This window comes from Dipodomys spectabilis, unplaced genomic scaffold (genome assembly GCF_019054845.1).
Source record: "Dipodomys spectabilis isolate Male_0828 unplaced genomic scaffold, ASM1905484v1 ptg000147l, whole genome shotgun sequence".
Lineage (NCBI taxonomy): Eukaryota > Metazoa > Chordata > Mammalia > Rodentia > Heteromyidae > Dipodomys > Dipodomys spectabilis.
In genome coordinates, this window is record NW_024870824.1 from 9,558,950 (window position 1) to 9,572,327 (window position 13,378).

General features: G+C 43.4%; 1 protein-coding gene across 6 annotated transcripts in view; it reads right to left on the reverse strand.

Annotated features, from left to right (window-relative positions):
* The window catches only part of Fgf1 (fibroblast growth factor 1), a 112,744-nt gene that overhangs the window by 40,014 nt on the left and 59,352 nt on the right, over positions 1-13,378 (reverse strand). Inside the window, exon 1 of one of the 6 annotated variants that reach the window (XM_042692176.1) lies at positions 9,291-9,301. The exons of 4 other annotated variants lie outside the window; for them this stretch is intronic. The gene's annotated coding sequence lies outside the window, so the exon portion shown is untranslated. Of the gene's footprint in view, positions 1-3,553; positions 3,566-9,290; positions 9,302-13,378 lie in introns of those variants that run through there. One more of the 6 variants, XM_042692173.1, reaches the window with a different exon arrangement.

A 13,378-nucleotide genomic window follows, 5' to 3' on the forward strand; every position in this document is an offset into this window, starting at 1 on the left:
TGTGGACCTGAGTCTGGGATGGGCTTGACAGGGGTGTGTAGGAGGCAGAGTCTACAAGTTCATGGAAGCCAGTCATTCACATATTCAGGAATCTGGCTGCTGACTGTCAAACTATTTGTATCTTGAAATCAGTTGTGGTGATAATGTTTATACCACAGAAATTAATCAATGCTATAAACTAGGCCTTTTGAAGTTTTTTTTTTTTCTGTCTTCTGATCGTTAGATTACAGGCATTATTATTAGGCTCCGGCATATAACCTGGCTGGGCATTCACAAATAAAATATACATTTGCACAGTCTCAACTCTCCATCTGCAGAATGGAGCTCCATTAAAGTAGTTCCTGTACAGTTGCTGTAAGGATTATGTGACAATGCATGAGCCTCTCCCTGGGTCCACGCACATGGCCCTGTTGTTGCTTTTGTCAACCACCTGGGCAAACTTGAATTTTAACTTTAGTAGGACTTTGTGATATTTGAACAATACCATTGTATAAGGGATGAGATCAAAGTTTTAATCATTGCCTACATACATAATCACTTGCTTAGGCGAATGGCACATTCGTGATGGTTTGCATGTTTTGCTGCCTTAGGATGACTTCTCTCCTAGAGGAGTATGCTGATTCTAGAGGATAGCCTGGTCACTGGGCAGAAACTCTTCCCACACTTCCAGATTCAAATATTTGGGAGAGGTCAAGATATCACACATTAGATGTCAATCATGTCTACCCAGCCATTGGCAGAATGCAGCAGATATCCTAGAAAGCTAAACAAGAAAAGGAAAAAGAGGATGGGGGGGGGGGGCGGGAGGAGGAAAGGGAAAAGGAAGGAAGGGAAGAAAAACAATCTCATTCCACAATTCTGAAATACAAAATATTTTGAAACTAGTTCTTTCATAACTCAGACTATGACTAAACCTGATCCAAACTGTCCAGAGACAATTTCAAGTATTTGTCTCACTTTGTGTTAATATACTAGTAAAACAGACAAGCCAAAAACTGCAAAGGAAAATCACCTCGTGCAGATGCAGAGTAGTTCACCCATTTGACTCTAGAGAACTGATCTTAACTCCATTTGAGTTATTCCATATGATAAATGAGCAATGCTCCTTCCCTTCCCTGCCCTTCCCTTCTCTCCCCTTCCTCTCTCTTCCCCTCTGCTTCACTTCCTTTCCTTCCTGTCCCCTCCTTCCCCTCCCTTCTTCTCATCTTTCCTCCGCTTCCCTTCTGCCTTTTTTTTCTCTTTTGTCAGTATCAAGGCTTAAACTAAAGGCCTTACATTCCCTTGACTGGCACTCTACCACTTAAGTCAAGCTTTCACTGGCTTTTTACTGATGGTTTTGCAGATGGAGTCTTGTAGACTTCTCTATCTGGGCTGGCTTTGATTCACCCTCCTCAAGATCTCCTGAATAGCTAGGATTATACTACCTTTCCCAAATCCCCAGAATTCTAGGTTCTGAAACATCTATCATGAGGTCTTTCAGATACAGGAGTTTGGACTAGTAACAGAAATCACTTTCTCCCTTTAAGGAAGTTGAAATGTAACTATACCTGATTCATCCAGCTCCTCACAGAGAAGACAGACGTAGATGTTTAGACCAAGTGTAGCTGTTAAGATGTGAGGGCTGCTGGTCTAATCCAGATGCATCATGAATAGCCCCATCCCCTCACACTCCTCAGTGAAGAGCATGCACGCACACACACACACACACACACACACACACACACACACACACACACACACACACAGCCCCTAAGGATCACTGCCAAAGCTCCTTCTTTTTTCACCCAATTCAAGATCTTTTATTCTTCATTGTGTGCATTATCCACCTACCCCCACCCCCAGTCACCCCCAAACACTTCCCCGCCACAGGATCTATTCTCAATCCACTCAAGAGTTGGGAATTCCTTGAATTGCCTGCAAAAAAATAGCGTCTGCTTTAAGAGGAAAGGCAGAGGCTGCCTGGCATAGCAGTGTGCTAAGCTGGCCCTGGCTCTCTTAGCTTTAATGATACACCCCACTCCAGCAGGTTCTGCAGGCTCTCAGCCATGAAGACCTGCATACATCTTCAACAGCAATATCCTTCTGCAGATTGAGGCATTAAAAGCTGAGGCGTCAAGCCAAGCGTAAAGTGGTACTGCAGAGGTTCTTGAAGTCCTTCCACTCCTCCTTTAACCTTCCTCACTGATGTGTCTCCAAAAATCTTTTTAATCTATTGTGCAAGTTACAATCTCCAGACCCAGTCCAGCGAAGACATTCCTTTCTCCAAGTGAGCCGACTTTCCAGCTTATTGGACCATGTCTATTTGCTGACTCTTTCCCCCTCTCTTGTCCTAGGTAATTTATGGCAGTCTTTAAACTCAGTCTTTCAAAGTATGTGTGTGTTATCAGTTTGCAAATGCCAAGGGCTTGTCCTATCATGTATTACCCAATAGCCTGCTTTGGATAGACTCATAAATAATAAATATGTCCATAAATAATAGCAACTGTCTCTCAGACATGTACAGTGTACCTGGTACTGTCAAATACATGCTATATCCATGAATTGATCCTTGAAGAAATTTTGCTGGGAAGACATTGCTTTTGTAGGAGTGAGGGGGTGTGGAGCTACAAGATAAATGAATAAAATCAAGGCTTCTATGTAATCATACACCCTATCTTGTTTTAATGCTGAAATTTAAGATCTGAAGGCAAGGCTTCCTGACTCTAACAACCATGAATCAATCAATGTGAAAAGAGAATCAGAGTATCTATCTATTCACCATCTCTGTTCTTTTATCTCAGCAGCCTGTGTAAATTATATAGTAGCTTTGACAATGAGTTGAAGAAGGCATTGGCTTTCATTGAACTTAGAGAGCCCTCTCCTGACGACGGTCCTCCCAGCCACCATGATGTGATGGCCACTGCTTTCCTCTCTCCCTTCATTCCTTTCTTTGGTGCTAGTTCTAGGGGGCTTGAACTCTGGGCTCACCCTCTTGCTTAGTTTTTTTGCTCAAGGCTGGCAGTCTAACACTAGAGCCACGCTTCCACTTCTGGCTTTTTGCTGGTTAATTGGAGGTAAGAGTCTCTTGGATTTGTCTGCCTGGGCTGGCTTTGAACTGAGACTCTCAGATCTTAGCCTTCTGAGTAGCTAAGATTACAAGGATGAGCCACCATTCTCTGGCCCCAGTGCTTGCTTGCTTTCTCTTTTTCATTTTTTTTTTTTTTTGGTGCCAGTCTTGGGCTTGAATTCAGATCCTGGGCACTGTCTCTGAGCTTCTTTTGCTCAGGCTTGCAGCCTACCACTTGAGCCACCGCTCCCATTCTGGCTTTTTCTGAGTAGCTTGTTGGGGGGATAAGAGTCATGGACTTTCTTTCCTGAGCTGGCTTCAAACCATAATCCTCAGATCTGAGCCTCCAGTGCTACCAGTGCCTGGCTACTTTTTTTTTCTGGTCCTGGGGTATGAACTCCATCCAGTGCTTTCTTGATGGTCATTGTGATGTCTCCTCCAGATGTTTCCACAACTTGCATGCAGTGGATGGTCCACTCCTAAGGCTGATAGAGGACCAAAGCCCACCTGGGCAGTGGGTTAGCTTTAATCTCCGATGATTGGAAATGCTTTAAAAGATAGCAGCTCTCTCAGTCTGGGACTCAGAGAACTGGATTTGGCTTTCATGACTAGCACATCATTTCATCTGTAAAATGGAGCTGCTTGGAGTACAGTTCTCGGGCTGGGATGTAGCTCTGTTGGAGCATATGCTTAGTGTGTACAAGGCCCTGAGTTTGCTGTGTTCCTGACACCACCAAAAAGAGAAGGAAGAGTAGCAGTCCCATGATAGTGCCATGTAGAAGGACTAGAATGAGGCCTCGGAAGGACTTGGAATGTAATTGTTTTCAGGTATCATTTTACTGCTTATTAGAACAGGTGTCATAATGGGTTGATTTTATTTGAATGTTTAAGGCCATTGGGTTAAGAACATTTTATGATCAAACAAGCGCTGCTGGGTAGCCACCGTGCAGACACCACATTGGTGAGCAGACGCCATACATGTAGTGTCTACTCCTTAGCCTGTGTTCCTTGACTTCCTCTAGGCTGCATGAACACAGCTGTTCTTCTCTAGCCTAGACAACTGTGAGAAAGAGAGGCCAGACATCTTACCAAAACAAATCTGTGTCTTGGCCAATCAGCAACCCCTTCATCCTGAGACATTAGTTTTCAGTGTTGCCTCTCTGTTGCTCCAGTTCACTCAGAACACTCAAACTAGAAGGGATGAAACTCACACTTGTGCCAGATGGATATATCCAGGCATTTCTGGAAGCAAGACCAGCAAACCCAGTGTGTGTGTGTGTGTGTGTGTGTGTGTGTGTGTGTATGTGTGTGTGTGTGTGTGTGTGTGTGTGTGTGTGTGTGGCTTAAGTTTAAGGTACTTGGATATGAATGAGGAATGTAAATGCATATTGCCTGTTCACACGTTGGATTCTATTCTAGATCTTGAAAGGGGGCTAACACCAAGACTGAGACCTCCATCCTGCACAGGCTTCCAGCATCCTACAGAAAGTGAGACTCAGGATTTATAAAGGGACTCAGTGGGTGTCACAGCCAAAGGCAGGAGGAAAAGAATCATTTGCCCTGGTGCCAGCCTTCCAGAGTCAAGTTTTTGCAGAGACTGCATTAGGGCAGTATAAAACGTGTCCCCTCCGGCATTCTTTCTTTTTAGGGACTCTGGCTAATTTTAGACATTCCATGTCCTTGCCAACTCTTTTTGATCCCATGTGAATAGCCAAAGGGACCATTCTCCCATTTGTACTGTTTGCCCCTTTTCAATGCTGCCAATGGCTGTCAAGGTCCAGTGATCCCTAGGGTTGTTGCTTCTCTACAGGTCCTCACACACACTGGCCATTGGCAATAACTGGATGGGTTTTATGGGAAAATAGATGGAGCAAGAGAACTCTACCACAGGCCCTGGGGGAAGAACTGGTGTTGGAGCTGAAGAGAGCATTTGGAAATGAGTTGAACTCTTGGAGCCAAGAGGTTGGCCTAAGAGATAAGTCTGCCCCTGGTATCTCATGTCTCCAGGAAGGCCTGTGTTATAGTCAAAATGCCATTTCTCAGAAACACGGTGAAGGTAGGTAGGTGCCCATAGCCCAGACACAGCCCTCATCTGTCAGGAGAGGCCTCTCACAGAAGGTTACTTCAGTGTTGGCAGGCAGCTCAAAGCACAGTTTGCTTCTAGCCCTCCAGCTCTGCATGGTTTTCCTCCCTGCTGGTGTCTTTCTATCTGACTTTTAAAAAGCCGTTCATCTTTCCCAGTGTCCACTGCCCTCTGTCATGTTTGAGACATCACAGAGCTAGTAGGTTGGGTGTGGCTTTGTGAAAAAGCTGGAGAAACTTGAAATTGCTGGCCTTTGAGAGCAGATCAACAGAGGGAAGGAGAGATGTCAGAAGGATGTCATACTTCGCAGTGCCACTATCTTTCTGCACATGTTTCTTCTCTGACAGCCAAAGATCTATTACATGCCCTGCACCTTCTCACTATATCAGGTTCCTGAGCTTTTCTGGAATTCTGTAAACTAGATCTTTGGATAGACCCTGGAGTAAAGCTGACAGAAGACAGCGTTTCCCAATGTTTTCATGATCCTGAACTTTCAAGATTCCAGTGGTGAAATAATTCTCCTATAAATTGTCCTTGTACAAACTACATGGGTGAGTGTTGCATTGCACAATTATCCTAATAGGAATAAATTACCAGGGTATAAGATTTCGTATTATGTAGGGAGCCTGATGGACTTGATTTGGAAAAATACCCTTATTATGTGTATTGCGTTTTCAGGCAGGGGGTCTGCCTCTCTGTGACTTATTGTTTGGGGTCATTTTATCCAAGAAAGCTTACCACAGTTCTCCCCACCTAATGTGAGCTCCCCTCCCACATTGTTCTCTAGTTAACCTCCTGTTTTTTTTCTCTCCCAACACCTGGTACCACTTATAATTAATTATCCATCCATCACCTTGAGCCTTCTTTGGCATTTCTCTTCCTTCAGACTGTAAGCTCCTAGAGGGCAGAAACTGTATTAATTCACTTCCTCCCCTGCTCTGAACAGGGATTGGCCCATAGGAATTACCTGAATATTTATGTTGTTAAAGTGAGAAAGGGAAGGAAGGAATTAATGAAAATTTCAGGTTGCAAATTCTTGACTTGAGGACTCTGTCTCACACTAAGGGACGTTCAAGTCCCTTTCCGCTCTCTGTTGGAATGAATGTTGCTCTTCTAAAGCACGTGTTTTCTTCCCAGATTATTTTTATGGGAAAAAGGGAGGCAAATATAGATATAATTATTGATTCTCACTCATCAGGTTCCCTGTTTCCTATCACCAACATCCTCCTGAGAACTTGCTGCCGAATTCCCAGGAACCACAGGAAATCAGCCCACTAACCACTTGAAAAGCTCTTATAAAAATAGACCAGACTTGACCTTCTTCCTGTGCAAGGGCCTTTTTTCCTCAAGGAAAGCTTTGCAAAGAAATTGTATCTGCTTTTAGGAGCCTCCCTTTTCAATCATTCTCCCAGCAGGATTCATCTGGGCGGCTTCACAGCCCAGCTCTGAATTGTACTCCCTACTGGCCAGGTCCTCACTTGAGCCGATTGCTCATTTATCATTTCTATGCTATATATTCAGAAGGAAAGATGACAGAAATGGGAGCTACTGTGGGGTTTCTGGTGCACACCGATACCACAGGGGAGGTGGTCCTGTCCTCAGCCTAAGTCCTCTTTCCATGACCTCAACACAGATGGACTCTCTTCCACATTGCGCACAAGCCTCAGACCTGATTCCTTATCTTTCCCTTGTTTGCGTGACTGGCAAGCAGTTTACTTACATTTAATTATTTAAAAGAAATTTTATCTCTCTAGTCTAATTGAAAAGCCTTTCTTGAGAGACAGTCATACATTACATGAAAAGAACAGTATCACTGACTGCCAATGTCACAGAGCCCTTCAGATTACAGACATTCTTCTGTGGGAGTTGAAATCTTAAATATCTTGAACCAGAGCATTCTTTCAATAACCAAAATTATTGAGCCAGACTTAAAATGGGGCTCCCTTTCTCTGGGCAGTGTTATTGAAAGTTATTGCCTTAGTTCTGTTTAGAACTTATGCTGTACCCCAGGGATACATAGCCCATACCTGAGGAAGAGAAAGCTGGTATTTATTATGTCGGGTTCAGGAATACGCAGGAGAAGTCAGTCCACTTAGGAACCCTCTAATATATGGGAGGAAGAGAAAAACTAGAAAATACAGATAAATAACAATTACAAGTTTTTAAAGATTGTGGGGCTGGGCACAGTGGCACATCTATAATCCTAGCTATGTAGGAGGACTGTCAATAGGCAAAAGCTTGGCAAACAAACTAAAAGCAAGGAAGAGGCCCAGGGTATGGCTCAAGTCTGAATAAGTATGAGGGTTTATACTCAATTCCAAGTACTGCCAAACAAATAAAACGATTGTATGTAATTCTATTTTCCAGAATAAACTTCAATTAACTTTTACAAAGGACAACCATATCTATCTATCTATCTATCTATCTATCTATCTGTCTGTCTATCTATCTGTCAATCATCTATCATCATTCTGAATCTCATATGCATTTATATAAGTGTTTATATATTATTTTTATTTATATCTTTATATATGTTATAAAATAATTATATATAATATCTGGGGTTTTTTTTGCTGGTACTTAGGTTTGAACGTAGGGCTCATATTTGATCAGCTTGCTTGCTGGGCTTGTGTTTTACCATTTGAGCAATGCCATCTGCTTTTTGCTGGTTAAAGATGTAGTCTCTTGGACTTCTCTGCCTGGGCTGGATTTGAGTGATAGTCCTTTAGATCTCAGCTTCCTGAGTAGCTAGGAATATAGATGTGAACTCTGGTGCCTAGCTTGTTTGTGTGTGTGTGTGTGTGTGTGTGTGTGTGTAAAATCTGATTTTACTCAACACATTAGGAATTTTTCCTCAGTCCACTTGTAATGACTACATGGGATTTCATTATGGGAACTCTGTTAACTGATCCACTATTGTTGGACTTTAAGGTTGTTTACTTGTTGTCACTCTCACAGATAGACATGATAAAGTCATCTGTGTACACCAGGCCATTACTTCTTTAGGAGGACTTTGCAGGATTTCCTTATTAGACTGAAGCAGAAGCCATGTTTATCTACCTCTTTCTCCCCAGCCTTCAGACAAAAGCTGATATTTCGTGGTGGGGTTAGTGGGGAACTCATGCCCATTTGTGAAGGATTTTACACACACACACACACACACACACACACACACCTGAGAATCTCTACCTGTTATGGGCTTAAGTTCCATTTTCACTCCTTGATTTATCTGTATTTCCTGTCAGATTTATATGCCCTGCTCTTCATGGCAGAAGAGAAATCAATTGGCAAGTTTCAGATCTGCTGACTTTGGTTTCAAGATCGCATTGTGTCTTTCTCTTTTTGGCAGTGAGCTCAGGGCATCACACAAGCAATCTACCCCTTGAGCCACACTCCTGGTCCTTTTGCTTTCGATTGTTTCACACAGGGCCTCATACTTTTGCTCAGGCTGGCCTCAGACCTTGATTCTCTTATATCTGCCTCCCAAGTAGCTGGAATCACAGATATGTACCATACCTGGCTAGTCTTTCTTTTTAAATGATACATAATAGTTGTACATATTTGTAGAGACATGTGCATGTGTATGTGTGTATGTATACGCATATATATGTACACACATGTTGAATTATCATATAAATATATACACACACATTATGTCATACTCAAATTTAGGTTGACTAGCATTTCTGTATTCTTATCACTTTGTCTTTGGAGCCTTCAAATTCCTCTCTTCTATCTCCTCATAAAGTACATAATAGGTTCTTGCATCATCTCTCCTGGCATTTGATCCATCCTCCACTTAGGGCCCCATTCAAAGCTTGCCTCCTCCACGAATCTCCAAATAGTGATGACTCTGGTGCAAAATCATCTCTAAATGTTTTGTATTGCTCTTTTGATCCACAGTTAATTGGCACACATTTTTGAGGGGACCACATCTTCCTCTTATTGAATGTGGGGATCTTGTCTATGTCTTGGAGCACAGCATGCTGAAGGTGGCCAGTAAATACTCACTGAGAGCAGAAGATCATCAGCCTCCAGGTGAAGTTAGGCTAGCTAGGCACAACCAAGCCAAATGGAAGACTGTTGAGAATTCTTGCTCATTAGCATTCTGAATTGTGTCTGTCCCTATTCTTCATACTCCAGACAGCCCAGACACAGGACCAGGGCTCTGGCTGTGATTTGACCCCTTGCTGAAGAGATCTGGGTACAGGCATGTTGCTTAGCCTTTCGGTTCTGTTTATTTGTTTGTTTGTTTGTTTTTTTCCCAGAATAGTGCCTGCAGACAGTGCCGATAGAGGTCAAAATTGATCATTGTCCTTAAAGGGAACAATGGCCTATTGTAATCAACTCCTGGCACAGAATCAAATTCATGTATTTCATACTTCATAAAATAATGAATCCTCCCTCCTAGGTTTGGGCTTTAGAAAACTGGACTTTTCAGCCTTCTCCAAAACCACTCAGACTCCACCCTTTCATGGAGTAGGGAAAATAGTCCCTTTGATTACAAACTTTCCTTTTAAAACTCTTTACAACAGAGAGCCTGCTGAATAATTAATCACAACAGGACACTTACCATTAACACTCAACCAGATAGGCCCAGAAGTCGATTACTCATGGCTTCATAAAGCTATATACTTTATGTTTTTCCTTTTGATTTCCTTATGGCTCTTCCATTTAATTATAAATATCGGGAAGGCAGGAAGAAGTGATAATGGTTTCAACCAGAGATTCCCCAGTTAGGGAGAGCTGGCTTCCACTCTGGCTCTATACTAACTTCCTGTGACTTTGCAATCTTCTTTTCCTCACCAATTGGATGAGGATAATGATGGCGCACCTTGCAGGGTGATTAAGAGGAGCAAATGAGGTAATGCCCTGTAAAACTCCTAGCTCTCAATGAATGCTGAGACTGCATTCTTACAGTCCTTTGCCACCGCCATGTTTCAGCTGAGTCCAGCGCAGGTCTCTGGGGTCAGCTCAGCCAGTGTCACTCACCCTAAGTGAGTAAAATAGGATTTGCCTCTCCCTACTTCTGCCAGGAAGTGATCAGTCCTCATCTTTCCATGTGTCCTGAGTCTGGTTTGTGGCATCTCACTTGAAACAAGGTTTCTAGCATTTGCTTTTGGAGTTCTCAGATCTGTGCTCAGTGTTTTGTTCCTGAGCCCAGGAAAGACAAGATGGTGACACTCGTGTCCTGAGCTTTCCTCCCTGGGTGGGAGTCTTAGTGTCCTGTGTGGGGCTGGAACTGTATGCCTACCAAGACTCCTTGGGGGACCTCATGCCTGCCTTCACCCCTGCTCTGTGTAATGTCTTCTCTGAATCAGGATAGAAAGAAGTGGTCTAGCCTGGAAGGAAGGAACAGCTTGCTTGCTTTTCCCCTTTTAGCAAAGTCACAGAAATATCTCCAAATCTACTTTCCTTGTTTTCTTTCATAGCAGTAGCCCAGGGGACCCTGCCCATTTTGATATGTTTATTTTTTTCCTCTTTCTTTCCATTACTCATATTTCCTCTGCCGAATTACTGTTGTTGCTACTGGTGGGGGGGAGGGAGTAAAATAGGGGGTGAGGCCAGATGAGTGAGGCTCCTGCCTGCCCTCTTCTGCCTTGGGAGGTGCAGGCTCTCTGTGGGGCACAGGCCATCTGTGGACACTGACACAGCATGCCTTTAGTTGGCTTGTTCCAAGGCTTTGCTTTGATGATCATGGTAGTGCCTGGTGGAAAGATCCAGATTTCTCTGAATTAAGTCAGAAACTGGTTCTGATGGATTGATTAACCTGGACCTAATCACCACAAGCAAGCTCATGGTAAATGCTTCACCCCACTCCAGTGGGAAGTCAGGTGGCTCAGAATTGCAAGGAGGTAAACTTGGTGGGGCCTTCTTAGAGTTCAAATTCCAGTGAGGGAGATACAGGAGATATAGAAGATGGAAGTATCTAGAATGTAAAAGGGTCAGTTACTCAGGACCTAGGGCCACTGGGCAGTATCTTGGCTTGGCAAGTAGAAATCAGATGCAAGCAAGACAATATTGTTTCAAAAGAGATTCTAGCAAGAAGTAAAATGTATTGCTTTTACTTCTTTCTAGCTCTTCATAGTGTTGATACCCTTCCTATTAGAAACTAACAACTAACCAGAAATGTCCTGGGATGGAGCCAATAAAAAGTTACCTTCTAGAACACCCGATTATAATAGAGGCAGCCAATCAAATTCACAGCCTAGGATATTAAAACCCTTAGACTCATTCATCTAGACAGAACTTCAGAGGCCTTCTGCTGAAATACTACTAAGACAAGAACCTAAGGAAGCAACAGAAGCAGCAGCTGGTGGCAGAGCAGCCACATTTGACCGACATAGTCTGATGATGAGCTTCAACATCAGCAAGTAGTTGCCTGCTACAGGGCTGCAACCCTACTGCTCTTTGCTGGCTGTGGAACTAGAAGGGTTGTGACTCAAATGGCCTCAGCCCACTTTGAACAGCAGAAGAAATCCATCTCAATGACTTGGGTGTTATAATGGTGAAGCCCAGGGCATCATGGGAGCCAGATGGTAAGCCACCTACAGATTTCAGGAGGTAACAAGACTTCTTAGAGACATGGCCATTTATAACCCTAGTGACCAGGGGGAGGAAGGCAACAGGTTGAAGATCCTGTTTTAGGAAAGAGCATGTTCAATTAGGGAACTGAAGAGAATCCATCATGAATGAGGAGCCAAGGCTGTAGCTGGGGAAGCTGACAGATTGCACCAAGGTGTTTGAAGACTGGAAATTACTGGACAATGAAGGCCTGGGAGTGACATATGATTTGCTGCTTTAAAATGTCACTGTGGCAACTGAGTAGAGTGTCAGTGAACAGGTAGAAGCAGAGAAAGCACAAGCAGTAGCCTAAGAAAGACCCCTGATAGAGGTCAATGGTGGGCTAAAGGCCACATGAGCATCTCAAATGCCCCACAAGGATGGTCCAGGAGCACCTGCCCAGGTGCCTTCTTAGAGAGGTACAGTGGCATTTAGTTAGTGTGTGGTACTGGAGGATGGGCTAAGCTTCGATTTAACTATGTTATCACCGAATATTCCAGGGAATATAACTTTCACATGCTGTCATGGGAATACAGGCTCCATGATTTCAGCCTTAGCAAAGTGAGGCACAGCAGTGTCTCACAAGATGACACATCAAGCTAAGTAGGCAGGGTCCCTGCTGCTTTCTAGGCTAGGCTAGACACTCAGGGCTGTTGTCCATTCCTCTCCATCCTATTATCTGGACAGATGACTGGGCAGACCATGTTTCTCTTAGCAATGGGAGAATGACTTCATGAATTGAATTTCTGAGTCATGCTACTATAATTCACAAACTCTAGTAGACAGTAGACAGAAATGTCTACTAGACACTTCTGGGAGGTTCAAGGGCAGGAAAGCCTGGAAGAGAGGGGGTGAGTCAACTGGCTGTCCAAATGCCCCCCACTTCAGGCTCCTGTGGCATATGGTGACAGAAGAGACTATGAGGCCACCTGCCCAGATTCATTTGTTTGTTTGCTTGTTCATTTATTCATTCATTTTTTTCCAGCTACTTGCTCGGGATTCATTCACTCATCTATCTTCCTGTTCACATTCAGCAGTAATATTGAGCAAAGGGTGGAAAGTTTCAGTTAAGATGAATAAATTCTGGAGCCCTATTAACATGGTGACACTTGTTTATAGTGATATATTTTTTTTGTGTGTGTGGCGGTATTGGGGCTTGAACTCAGAGCTTTAAGTTCTCTCTCAGCTTTTTAAAAAGATCACAGCTGACACTACCATTTGAATCATGCCTCCAGTTATAGCTTTTTGCTGGTTAAATGGAGGTCAGAGTCTCACAGATTTGTCTATGTAGTCTAGTTTTGAACTGAGATACTTGGATCTCAGCCTCTGAGTAGCTAGGATTACAGGCATGAGCCACCCATACCAGGCTCAGCCATGTATGATATAATTTCAAACTTCCAAGAGAGAGTAATAGATCTTAAATGTTCTCAACCATGTACATTTATGGATATCTAAATTAGGCAATTGTGGAAATCATTTCACAAGGTACCCATGTATCAGCACATTGCCTTGCATGCCATAAACATATACTATTGATTTGTCAATTATAGCTCAGTAAATCTGGGGAAAGAATGTGTCATGTGTTGAAGGAGTGCAGGCCTGCCCTGTCCTGTGTATCATATCCACTGGCTTGCGGCACATGTCCTGCCTCTGGTCTCATCAGGAACCGACCCCTGATCGACTAC